The following is a 10,826-nucleotide window of genomic DNA, read 5'->3' on the forward strand; positions in this document are numbered from 1 at the left end:
TACCGAGTTCATGAGATACATAAAATAAGCCGGAGCATTGGTGAGACCGAAAGACATAACCAAATATTCATAGAGACCATATCGGGTTGAGAAGGCGGTCTTGGGAATATCGCAAGGCCGGATTTTAATTTGATGATACCCCGAACGGAGATCAATCTTGGAGAAGATCTTTGCCCCAGCCAACTGGTCAAACAGTACATCAATGCGGGGAAGTGGATATTTATTTTTGATGGTCACCGCATTGAGAGGTCGGTAATCAACACACAACCTCAGACTATCATCCTTCTTCTTTACGAACAATGCTGGACAACCCCAAGGTGAAGCACTTGGGCGAATAAAACCCTTGTCCAGAAGTTCTTGCAGCTGGATTTTTAGTTCGGCTAATTCTTTAGGCGGCATTCGATACGGCCTTTTTGAAATAGGGGCTGTACCAGGCTGAAGTTCAATGACAAATTCGATATCCCGGTCTGGAGGCATACCAGGTAAATCATTCAGAAACACATCTGCATATTCACGGACTACCAGAATATCTTCGAGACGAATATCTTTCATGGCATAGGCACAAGAGTTGTTGCATTGGTGATGAGGTAAATATAGAACCGAATGACCATGAGTTGGAGAATTTAATTCAACGGCTCGGGAAGAGATATCTAACATTACCCCATGTCTTTTCATCCAATCCATTCCTAGAATAATGTCCATACCTTCTAGTGGCAACAATATCAAGGTGGTAGGAATGGTTTTACTACCCAAACTAAGTGGCGCATTATGAACGATTTGGTTTGATGCGACTTTACCACCCGGAGTAGATATCATGAATGAACCTTTCGTGTGACAGAAATCTAACCCAACCCTTGCTCCGAATTTAGAACTAATGAAGCTATGAGAGGCACCAGAATCGAATAAGATAACTGTGGGGTGTTGGTTTATAGAGAATGTACCCGACATGATTGGTGCTCCCTCGGGTAGTTCAGCAAGGTTGGTGAAGTTAAGTCGGCCCTGCCTGACTTGAATGGTTTGCCTCTTGCCCTTGTTCTGATCATTTCTGCGAGAAGCCTGCCCTTGAGATTGTCCCGCCTGGGGGCACATCTTGGCAAAGTGATCCGGACTCCCGCATCTAAAACAACGGTTATTGTTATCCGGGCGAGCGGCTGGCTGAGCATTCGGCCTAGGGCCGTTCTGCTGCTGCTGAGGTGCAAATCGAGCTTGCTGGGGAAGCCCGAATCGAGTCTGCTGCTGCTGTTGAGGAGGCCGAATAATCCAACGCCCTGGCTGAGGGGCCTTCTGAGAGGATGCGGGTGGGTTATTTTGCACAATACGATACCTCGGTGCAGAGGCACTCGAGGGTCCAGCAGGTGCCTTGCGCTTCTTTTCAGCGCGGTGTGCAGAAATCAGATCCTCCTGAGATATAGCCATATTCACCAACTCATTGAAAGTGTCCGCACGGACAAGATTTAGCCTTTCTTGTAACTTGGTACAAAGGCCTCGACGGAAGCGTTCACGCTTCTTAGCGTCGGTATCCGCGTGATGTCCAGCATATTGACACAATTGATGGAATACTTGGGCATACTGCACCACAGTACGAGTGCCCTGAGTCAAGGCCAAAAACTCGTTGAGCTTACGGTCAAGAAGTCCAGCTGGAATATGATGATCTCGAAAAGCCAATTTGAATTCATTCCAATTCACCACATGATCAGCCGGTAGCATCCCGTGGTAATGATCCCACCACATACGAGCTGATCTGCGAAGCTGCTGCGCGGCATAGCGAGTCTTGTTCGCTTCGGAACAAGGAGTAGTCAATAGAGAAAACTTGGACTCGATCGTGCGAATCCAAGCGTCCGCGTCCAGAGGCTCATCCGCTTTATTGAACAGCGGAGGCTGAGTGCTGAGGAAATCTTGGTAGCTCGCCTCTTGTGCGTGATGAGCATGATGCCCACCCCGCGGTTGTTGCTGAGCTTGAACCAGCTGCCGCAAAATTTCCGTCTGGGCGGCAAGAACCTCAGCGATACCCACTGGTGGAGGAGGTGGAGGTGGATCGCCATTCCCCCCGGCTCCAAAACCACTAGGGGTGCCTCGAGTCGATCCCACCATCTGAAATGTGAGTACTTTTGCATTAGATCCATCATTATCACCATCTCAAATGGGAATTTCAACTCAAGATGACATGTAAATATTCAGAATTGCTTAAATCACGTCGTGTAGAAAACCGGTGATACAAAAACGCTCATAACTGGAGTTCTATACATGACATAAACTTGAAATTTTTACAGAAGATATATAATTTCATGATCTACAACTTTGGTAGTCATCACAAAATCAGATTTCCAGAGTAGGTTAGTCGAAAAATTCATTTACCCCTCCTCTGGTTTTTCTGTTTCACAGAAAACAGAGCTTCTGTAATTTGCGATTATCTCCTGCGATACTAATCCGTTTGGGCTGCAATTTTGCGAGCATATTCCCGATGAAATTTGGAACAACTTTGGTATTCAACTCAGGAGCTAAATCCGAAAGGAAAAGAGGATAAAAATTCGAACTAGCTGCTGCCTTCAGCTTTTCACAGATCACTGATAATTAACACTAGTAGCATTAGGGTTCATTACATCCATCGTTCTCTCATTTCTACTTGATCACTCCCAACATCAGTACTAAAGGGGGTTACTCAACTCTAAGTTAGCCTAATAGCCATGATCCAAAAGTAGGCTACACTAAGAGGAGTCTACAAAAGCTAAGAAACAGTGCCTCGGTCTACATGTTGACCGATGCCTCACTCGCCACGGGAGTGTGAACCTCAACCGGTGCGGGCTGCGGCGCCTGGTCCTCGGAGTCCATCTCTGAAACGCCCTCTATCTCCTGGGGCTCGTCCTCCTCGTCCACCTGCATCTCGTCGGGAGGTGCGTGAAGGGCATCCTGCGCGTGCTGTATCGCGTGGAGCTGCCCCTGGGCCTCATCCATCTCAAGCTGCAGGTCGTGAACCTGGTCCTCCAGGAAGTTGATCGTAGCGTCACGATCCGACACAGTGTCCTGAAGCTCGTGTACCTGGCCGTGGAGCTGGGCGATAAGAGTAGCCCTGCTCTCGAGCTCGGTACTAGCCTCCTGAAGCTCCCCATCTCTCAGCTGGACCGCCAGGTGCAGGGCCTGAGCGTGGTCCACCAACTGAGCGACGGCGTAACCCTGGTAAGTGTGAAGTCTGTAGAGACCGTCCAAGCACCTCGCTGTCGTCCGAAGGGCCCCGACCGGGTCAAGGGTAGCAACCACGTCCACGTGTGCCATCCGGTCGAGCCAAAGCGGGTCTGCCGGGTCAGGTGCAGGGAACAACCCGAACGCGGTCAGAACCACCTCCAGAGGGCGCAAAGAGCAAAAGGTGGTCATCGCCCTCATGGCGGTAAGCTCCCAGGTGCCCAGCAGGTAGTGACCGACCATCTGAGTCACGATCGGCTCCCACCCGTTGAGCGGGTGCTGCGGGATCACCATCGTCACACTGCAGCGACGAACTCCGTCCTCCACAAACTTGTGGCCATCGTAAACCGGTGGCTGGAGGTAACCAGCTGCACTCAAAAGCTCCCAAAGACGGCGGGGAAACCCGTCCCAGTGCAGGCAAGCGGAGTGCACGTGCCCCTGCGCGTCAACGACCAGCAGCTCTTCCATCTGTCCCAACAAAAGACCGATGGATCAGCTGATGGTAACAAGACTACTAACTCTGGAACAGTGAAAGAAATAGCCAAAACTGTAGAGAACTTGCTTCAAAAATTCTCAAAAATTTACAAAAGATCCCTCTGATATTAAGGAACAATTCATCTAGTCACCACTAAGATCAATTCGAACTCCATGGGGGTGATATGCTCAGGTATTCGGAGTGACGTCAACCAGGAAAACTGAGTGTCCAGAGAGGGTGTATTTTGACTATAACTCTCAACCCAGACGTCAAAAATTTTTCAAATTTTTATAATAAGCTCATCACTTAGTTGTCTACAACTTTCATGTTGAACGATTTTTAGTTTGAACAACTTATAAAGGTCGAAAAATTTCAGTTGTATGGACTGTTCAGAGTTAACAGTTTTACACAGGGTTGATCCAAAAATACAAATACCATGCTAGAAGGCTTCAAAAATTTTCAAATTTTTACAGCAGCTGGATAACTTAGGAAACACCATTTAGTCTTACTACCCCAAGTCAATTTGAGTAACTTAACAGAAGGTTAAAATTCGTGGAAACCAGGTTGCAGACTTTCTGGATACTCCCTAGGATAGTGTTTTTACTGATTTGCTTGCGATTTCCCCAGAGATTTATTTGCTAATCTTTTTGAGAATGAATGCAGAACCTATACGTCCTCACCCAGGAAAAATTGCCAAGTAACCTTGGTCTTACGCAATGACTTTGGTGGCATACATATTACGTCTCTCACTATATAGCTACTCGATATAGCTAGATAGCCTATAATTCGATTTCGAGTTAGCGTACCTGCAGAAGATTGACAGTATATAAAATGAACCTTTCGTGCCAGCACTCACGAAAGCGTCCCCATACATTACCGATCACTATAGAATCGGCATCCATACCATTACCGCCGTATGGACAACGTTAAGCATACGTTATCGAAACAACGTATTGACTGAGTACCGTCTTTGACGGGGAATTGAATTCCAATTTCGAACCATTACTCCCCATATACTCAACCGAAGTTGGTATATGGGCAGCAGCTCAAGTAGGCCACTGCTTGAGCTCCAGCGTTCGGCTCGCATCACCGACGGGAAGGTCAGACTCCCTCAGCTGACTGAGTAAGCATACCTTCGTGGCGACGACGTAGTTGCAGAATTTAAATTACATTATTTAAATACTGAAAGGTAATGTGCTGGAAGTTAGCCATACAAAATAAGCCACCTGATTATACCCATAAGATTCCCTAGGGCTTTACGTCCTAGACTTGTCCTTGGAGACCCTAAACTCTTTCGAAAACTTTAGTAGCTTTGAAGTCAAGTTTTAAGTTGTTGTTGTGAAAACCGAGGTTGCCATCCCTGGTAGGCTGTCTGCGAGCTCTGATACCAGCTGTGGCGGAACCACCCAAAACTACTGGGCCCCGGGTGCACTGATCTTTGTTGCTAAGCAACTCTGACCCAAATTGGCACTCACCGGTAGTTCCTCGAGTGAAGCCTCGATAAAAGCCACGCTATTCCCGGATCAGCAGACAACACTCACACGAAGGTGAGCCCAGAGATTACAACACAGAACATTGCATACATCTCAGAGTGATTGCAGCGGAAAGGAAATTTATTACAAACCAAGTTCAGAGTAACAAAGTACCACGGAGTTCCAACTACTCAATTATTCAAGTCTCATTGTTCAGCGGAAGCAGTAAGATAACTAGTGAGATAACGTGACGCATCGGTAAAGCCCGTACGAATGCGTCACTCAGCGGGAGGGTGATTAGCACCAGCTGAAGGGCCATCCCACTCAACAGACCAACCCGGAGGCAGAGTACAAGGCCAAGTAAGACTCGCAAACAGATCTTCAAAGTTAGTACCTGAAAAACAGTGCCACAAGCAAGGCTGAGTATACTAATACTCAGCAAGACTGACCCGTCTCCGGATATAACATAGTCCGATAACTAGACATGCAAGGCTTTTTGGTTGGTGGGGTTTGTTTGCCAAAAATGCCGCTAAATGTTGATCCTTACTTTCAGGTTTCACTTAGCCAGATTCTAGTGGAATTAACCATTCTAAATTTGCAACTAACTCTACTCAAACATGATAGAACAACCATTTAATCAACCAGCAGTATTATCATCATCATATTCCACTTGTTACTCTATGTGACCGAAAGCATTAAGCAATCTCATGCCGTGAGAGGCGGACGATTCTGAATCGAATTTCAACCTGGCCAGGGGAACCTAGACCACACGCATGGGGATTGACTTCGCTCCCGCCCACGCTACTTTTCCCCTTTCTTTCCAGTCCGTGGATCCGGAACACCCTCCCCGACTACAGAGTCCGACCACTCTGCACCCGTACGTCGCGACATAAAAATAAACCCTACTTCTACCAGGAGGGTGCGAGATCGTTCCACTCGCCGGTCCAATCAGGTACTTAAGCTTACCGATTACCATATTTCTCGGTATGTGGCTAGTACTTTCAAACGCTTAACGAAATGAGCCACACACCTCGACCTTAGCCATTTTTGACTACACCAGCGGGGTATCACAACTACACAACCCCGCCCGTTGTCCTTACATTTCAACAGGAATTAAAGTCAGTACAATTCCTATTTGCTCGCGAGAGGCAGGAAACCACTCGACTTCTACCGTACCTATTTAGCATGGCAACTAGTCGATAGAGAGATCCGGTATCAAACATAGGTTCCTATGGATCATGCATCTAGGGTTTTCGATCAACGCCTAGAGAACTTAAATGTAGAAAACCAACTATTACCATACATTAATAAATAGATAGCAGAATGATACTTCGGAAAAATTAGTGGGATTATGCTCCGGGGCTTGCCTTCTTGGGCACTGTCTGGCAGAAAAGCTTCTGGGGCTTGGCCCAGGTCTTGAGACAAATTAGTACAGTTCAGATTAACCTCCTGCTCCGCACGAGAGTCCGCGGGCACCAGTTCGTAGTCTCCGTCCGCTAGGTTAACCGTTTCTATATGCAATGCAAGATTTTGAGTTATTCAGGGATACAATTTCTTTCCTTCACGATAAAGTTGTAGTCCAACAAAAGTTACTTAAGTGATGATTTTAACAGTTTATTTCATGGGCAGTCATTTATAGAGTAGTAAACCTAACTACGTTTCTTCATGAATGAGTGGGGTTTTGGGTTTTCATTTTTAATTTCACACATAGCATGCTTTCATTCTTTCTTAACAACACAACTACTAAAGAGCTAGTGATGAAACACTAAAGTAACTCAGATCCAAACTTGAACATTCATGGTATAAATTTCAGCATCTACCATAGAGCAAAAACTATAACTATTCATGCAAATGGATTACTCTAGTTGCTTCATCTTTTTGTACAGAATGTTCAACATGGGTTCTGGTGCTGCAAATTTTATGGGAGCAACTTCACAGCATATACTCAGCACTGAAATTTTTCCAGATTTTATACACTTATACAGCAGAGGTGATAAAAAGAATAAAAACAGCAAGCCATTAACAAAGATTAATTCTACAGAAAGTTTTACTAAGGATTTGGTTCTCAAATTTTTACCAGAACTAGTCCTGAGTTAAACATACTCCATAAAATTTTTCAAGATTTAACTCACTATGATAAATTAGTTATTCAGTTAACTTAACATGAGTTTGCATAAATTTCTCAAGATGCATTTGACCAGTATTGCATCTGAACTTTTTATCACAGGTAGAACATACTCTAAACAAGATCATGCCCAAAAATAAAGATCAGAAACATTGTAGATTACTCAGAACAAAAATAGTAAATCTAGCCCTAAGATGCTAAGCATGATTATTCCACAAAGCAAAACTCCATAACTGCAGCTCAAAATTTTTAGACAGGAACATCGAGCTAAAAAGAGACTCCAGAAAAAAAAAATAGATTTTTCTGAGCAAAAGAACTATATATGAGGAATTAAGTTGATTAAACCAGCATAAATCATGGTATATAGCACACGAACTCTAATAAATTTGAAATTTAGAGATTTGCAGGTATTCAGTGGCACAAGTCTGTAGTAAAATTTTCAGAGCAAGGTCATGTGTATATTTTCCTGAATTAATTAAAAAATTCTAACAACAGATTAGAGAATCTTGATTGTTCTAACATGATAACTGTTTTGGGTTGGTGTCATCTTTTTACTGTGATCTTAGCATTCCATTAGTGATAACATATCCAAAAATCAAGGTCATTTGATGGGTAGAACTTCATGAACATGCATAAGGTGGTTTTCTTATTCTTTTCCCTAGATTAAATTCGGTTGAGTTTCTGCAAATGTGAATGTTATAAAATTTATAGATTTTGTTACAAGGATTCCAGATCAGTTGAGTTTGCATTTTTCTGATTTTTCTGTGATTTGTTTCGCATTTTAGAAGTTCACTGGTATACACTGTAAAACTTGCAGAGACACCCTTGAACGAAAAAAAGAAATTACAACCGGGTCCTTCGCCGGCCTTCTCCGCCGTGGCATCTTGCCGGTGGTGTTCTGCGGTGCAGGGCTTACCGGGGCTGCCACGGGGAGGCGCGTGGGGGAGAAAGGATCGAGGAACACCTACCCTGGTCGTCGTTCGAGCGTTTGGAGCACAGGTTCGAGCTCGTCGGCGTTGATGGCGGGTCGGTTGTTCGGTTCGCCGGCGCTGGAGGTGAAGGAGGGCTCGGGGTAGTGGAACAGGGCACGCACGAGCACCGCGTGAGCTCGTGGATGCTTCTGGGGTAGCTGTCGGGCTCGGTCTTCCCCGGAGCTGGCCGGTCCGCGGTGAGCCTGAGCTCGCCGGCGGCGGCGCAAAAGGGGAACGGCTTCGGGAGGGGGTTTGGATTCGATTCCGCGCGCGTGGAGCTTAACTGGGAGGTGGCGAAGCTGCTGTGGTGGTCGGAGGGGGCAATGTGGGGCTGGGCTAGCCGGCCCGCGCGAGCTGGATCTCGGCGGCCATGGCGGAGCGGCGGGAGGAGGAAGAAGGGGAAGAAGGGGCGCGACTGTGGGGTTCTGGGGGTCTTTATAGGCCAAAGAGCTCCTGGATGAGGAATGGAGTGACTGGGGGCGGTCGATTTGGCCTGGGCGAGTCGACGGCGAGCGGGCGGAGCGGCAGCGGCGCGGCGCATGGCTGGGGGTGTCGTGGCGGCTCGGGGAGCGGCCTGGGACGCGTGTGGGCGTGGGAGGGCGCCAAGGGGCGGGCCAGGTGGCGTGGAGAGGTTTCCCCGGGTCCATTTGGCCGCGGGCGCGCGGTGGACGAAGTCCACCGGCGGCGTACGGCGGGCGGCGCGAACAGAGCAGGCCGGGAAAGAGAGAGATGGAGATAAGGGCATATTTGTGATTTCTGAAATTCTAGGGACCTCTCGGTAAACTAAAATTATCTCCTAATTGGAGGGCTCAAATGAAAAAGTGTTGAATACCACTTTTGCATAACTTTTCAAGATCTACAACTTTTGTGTTATGCAAATTTTCATTTGAAACTCACATTTTGAACTATTGGTACATTTGCATATTTGCACAAAAGGACTTTAGTTTTATTCAGTTTTTGAATTGATTTTTGCTGAAGTTCAATTGAGCACATGTCAATTGAAATACCTCCCATGAGCCAACTAAAATTTTGTGCATATTTTTGAATTAACTTTTGAATAGCTTTTCACCCTTTTTCTTTCTCCTTTCATTTCTTATGCAATAACTGGTCTTTTATTTGAACCCTTCTCTTGAATTATTTTCCCAAATTTTTTTTAACTTTAACTAAGGTGTATTGATTGGATTTAAAAGTATTGACACCTGAGGTGTCACAAATCGGACATCATGGTGGGCCAATAGAAACCGGCTCTTCTGAGTAACCACTTCATTTTGGGAGCCGATTGATGAGTACCACAAATACCTTCATGAACTTCACCCATAGCAACTCGGGCCTGATCCGAGTATAAACATTTGAGAACCAAATCTTCGGCAGTTCGATGATAAAGCTCATCGTCAATTAAAACATACTTGAAAGCCAAACGCCGAATATTTCCCTTTGCACCACGACCAGGATCTCTCAAATATGATATAAGAGGGACCCTCCAATCCTGGGCTTCGGCCGAGACAACTGAATCATCCCTTTTGGCCGAACCAGAACCAACAGCAGCATTACCGGTCAGTCCGATCTCTGGACTGGTCAGACCGGTCTGAGCGGTCAGACCGGTCTCACTGACCGGTCGGACCGGTGCGTCCAGAATCAGAAACTCGGCTTTCGTTTGCATCGGCTTGCGAATGTTGAAATATTTTTTCGTAACATTATATCCAGATGCTTGCTGAGCCAGAGTGTTTGCCTTTCCATTCTCTTCCTTCGGAATATGTTTAATAATAAATTCATCGAAGGAAGAAATAATATCAAGGCATTGTTGGCGCTCCTTAAGTACCCATTTTATCCCTTGTTTATCCTTGATAATGGCATGAATTTAATATCAAAATCACTAACCGGTCTAACCTCGGCCTAATTATTGGTCATTTTCACATTTGCACATATATTTTGGAGGAACTTCGTTTTTGCAGGTTTTTGGCCTATTTTGGAGCATGAAATGACGAGGCCCGTGATCGAGCGCGAATACGGAGAAAGACGAAGCCCAAAGCCCAAAGGAAGGACCAAAGCCCATGTTGATTCGAAGCCTATTCATGCACATCCATCCTCCAAGAGAGCCCAAAGGACCAAGCCCACGAAGATGAGATCAAGATACTTCGGGATTAAGCAAAGCAAATGAAGATTTAAGGAAGGATTCCCTATCCTATTCTTTCCTCGAAGATATCTCCAAGATAACGATGTCCAAAGGGGTGCAATCGTGAAGGACATAAATTCTAGAAGATGTGAGGAGTCTACACGCGAAAGATGAGACCGAGGCGGGCCCGAAAGAGGGTAGGCCGGCCGGCCTAGGCCCATGAGCCGGCCGGCCTAGCCCGTTTCCGAGGCGGTTCGATCTCCCCTTCTACCAGTGGCTTCCTCGGCTCATAAATAACTCGCACCTTATTCAACTCGGGGGATCCATCCACCCAGAACTCGACGAAAACCTAGGGCCAAGACCGGAGGGAGACAACGGCCGCCGCAAGTCTTCGAAGTTGTCTAGGAGATGACTTAGGCCGCCCCTAGCCGCCATGGCCTCCATGCGTGGTTGTGCCATGGCCTCCCTGCGTGATTGTGCAATGGCGGAGTTC

This window comes from Panicum virgatum, chromosome 5N, assembly GCF_016808335.1.
Source record: "Panicum virgatum strain AP13 chromosome 5N, P.virgatum_v5, whole genome shotgun sequence".
Lineage (NCBI taxonomy): Eukaryota > Viridiplantae > Streptophyta > Magnoliopsida > Poales > Poaceae > Panicum > Panicum virgatum.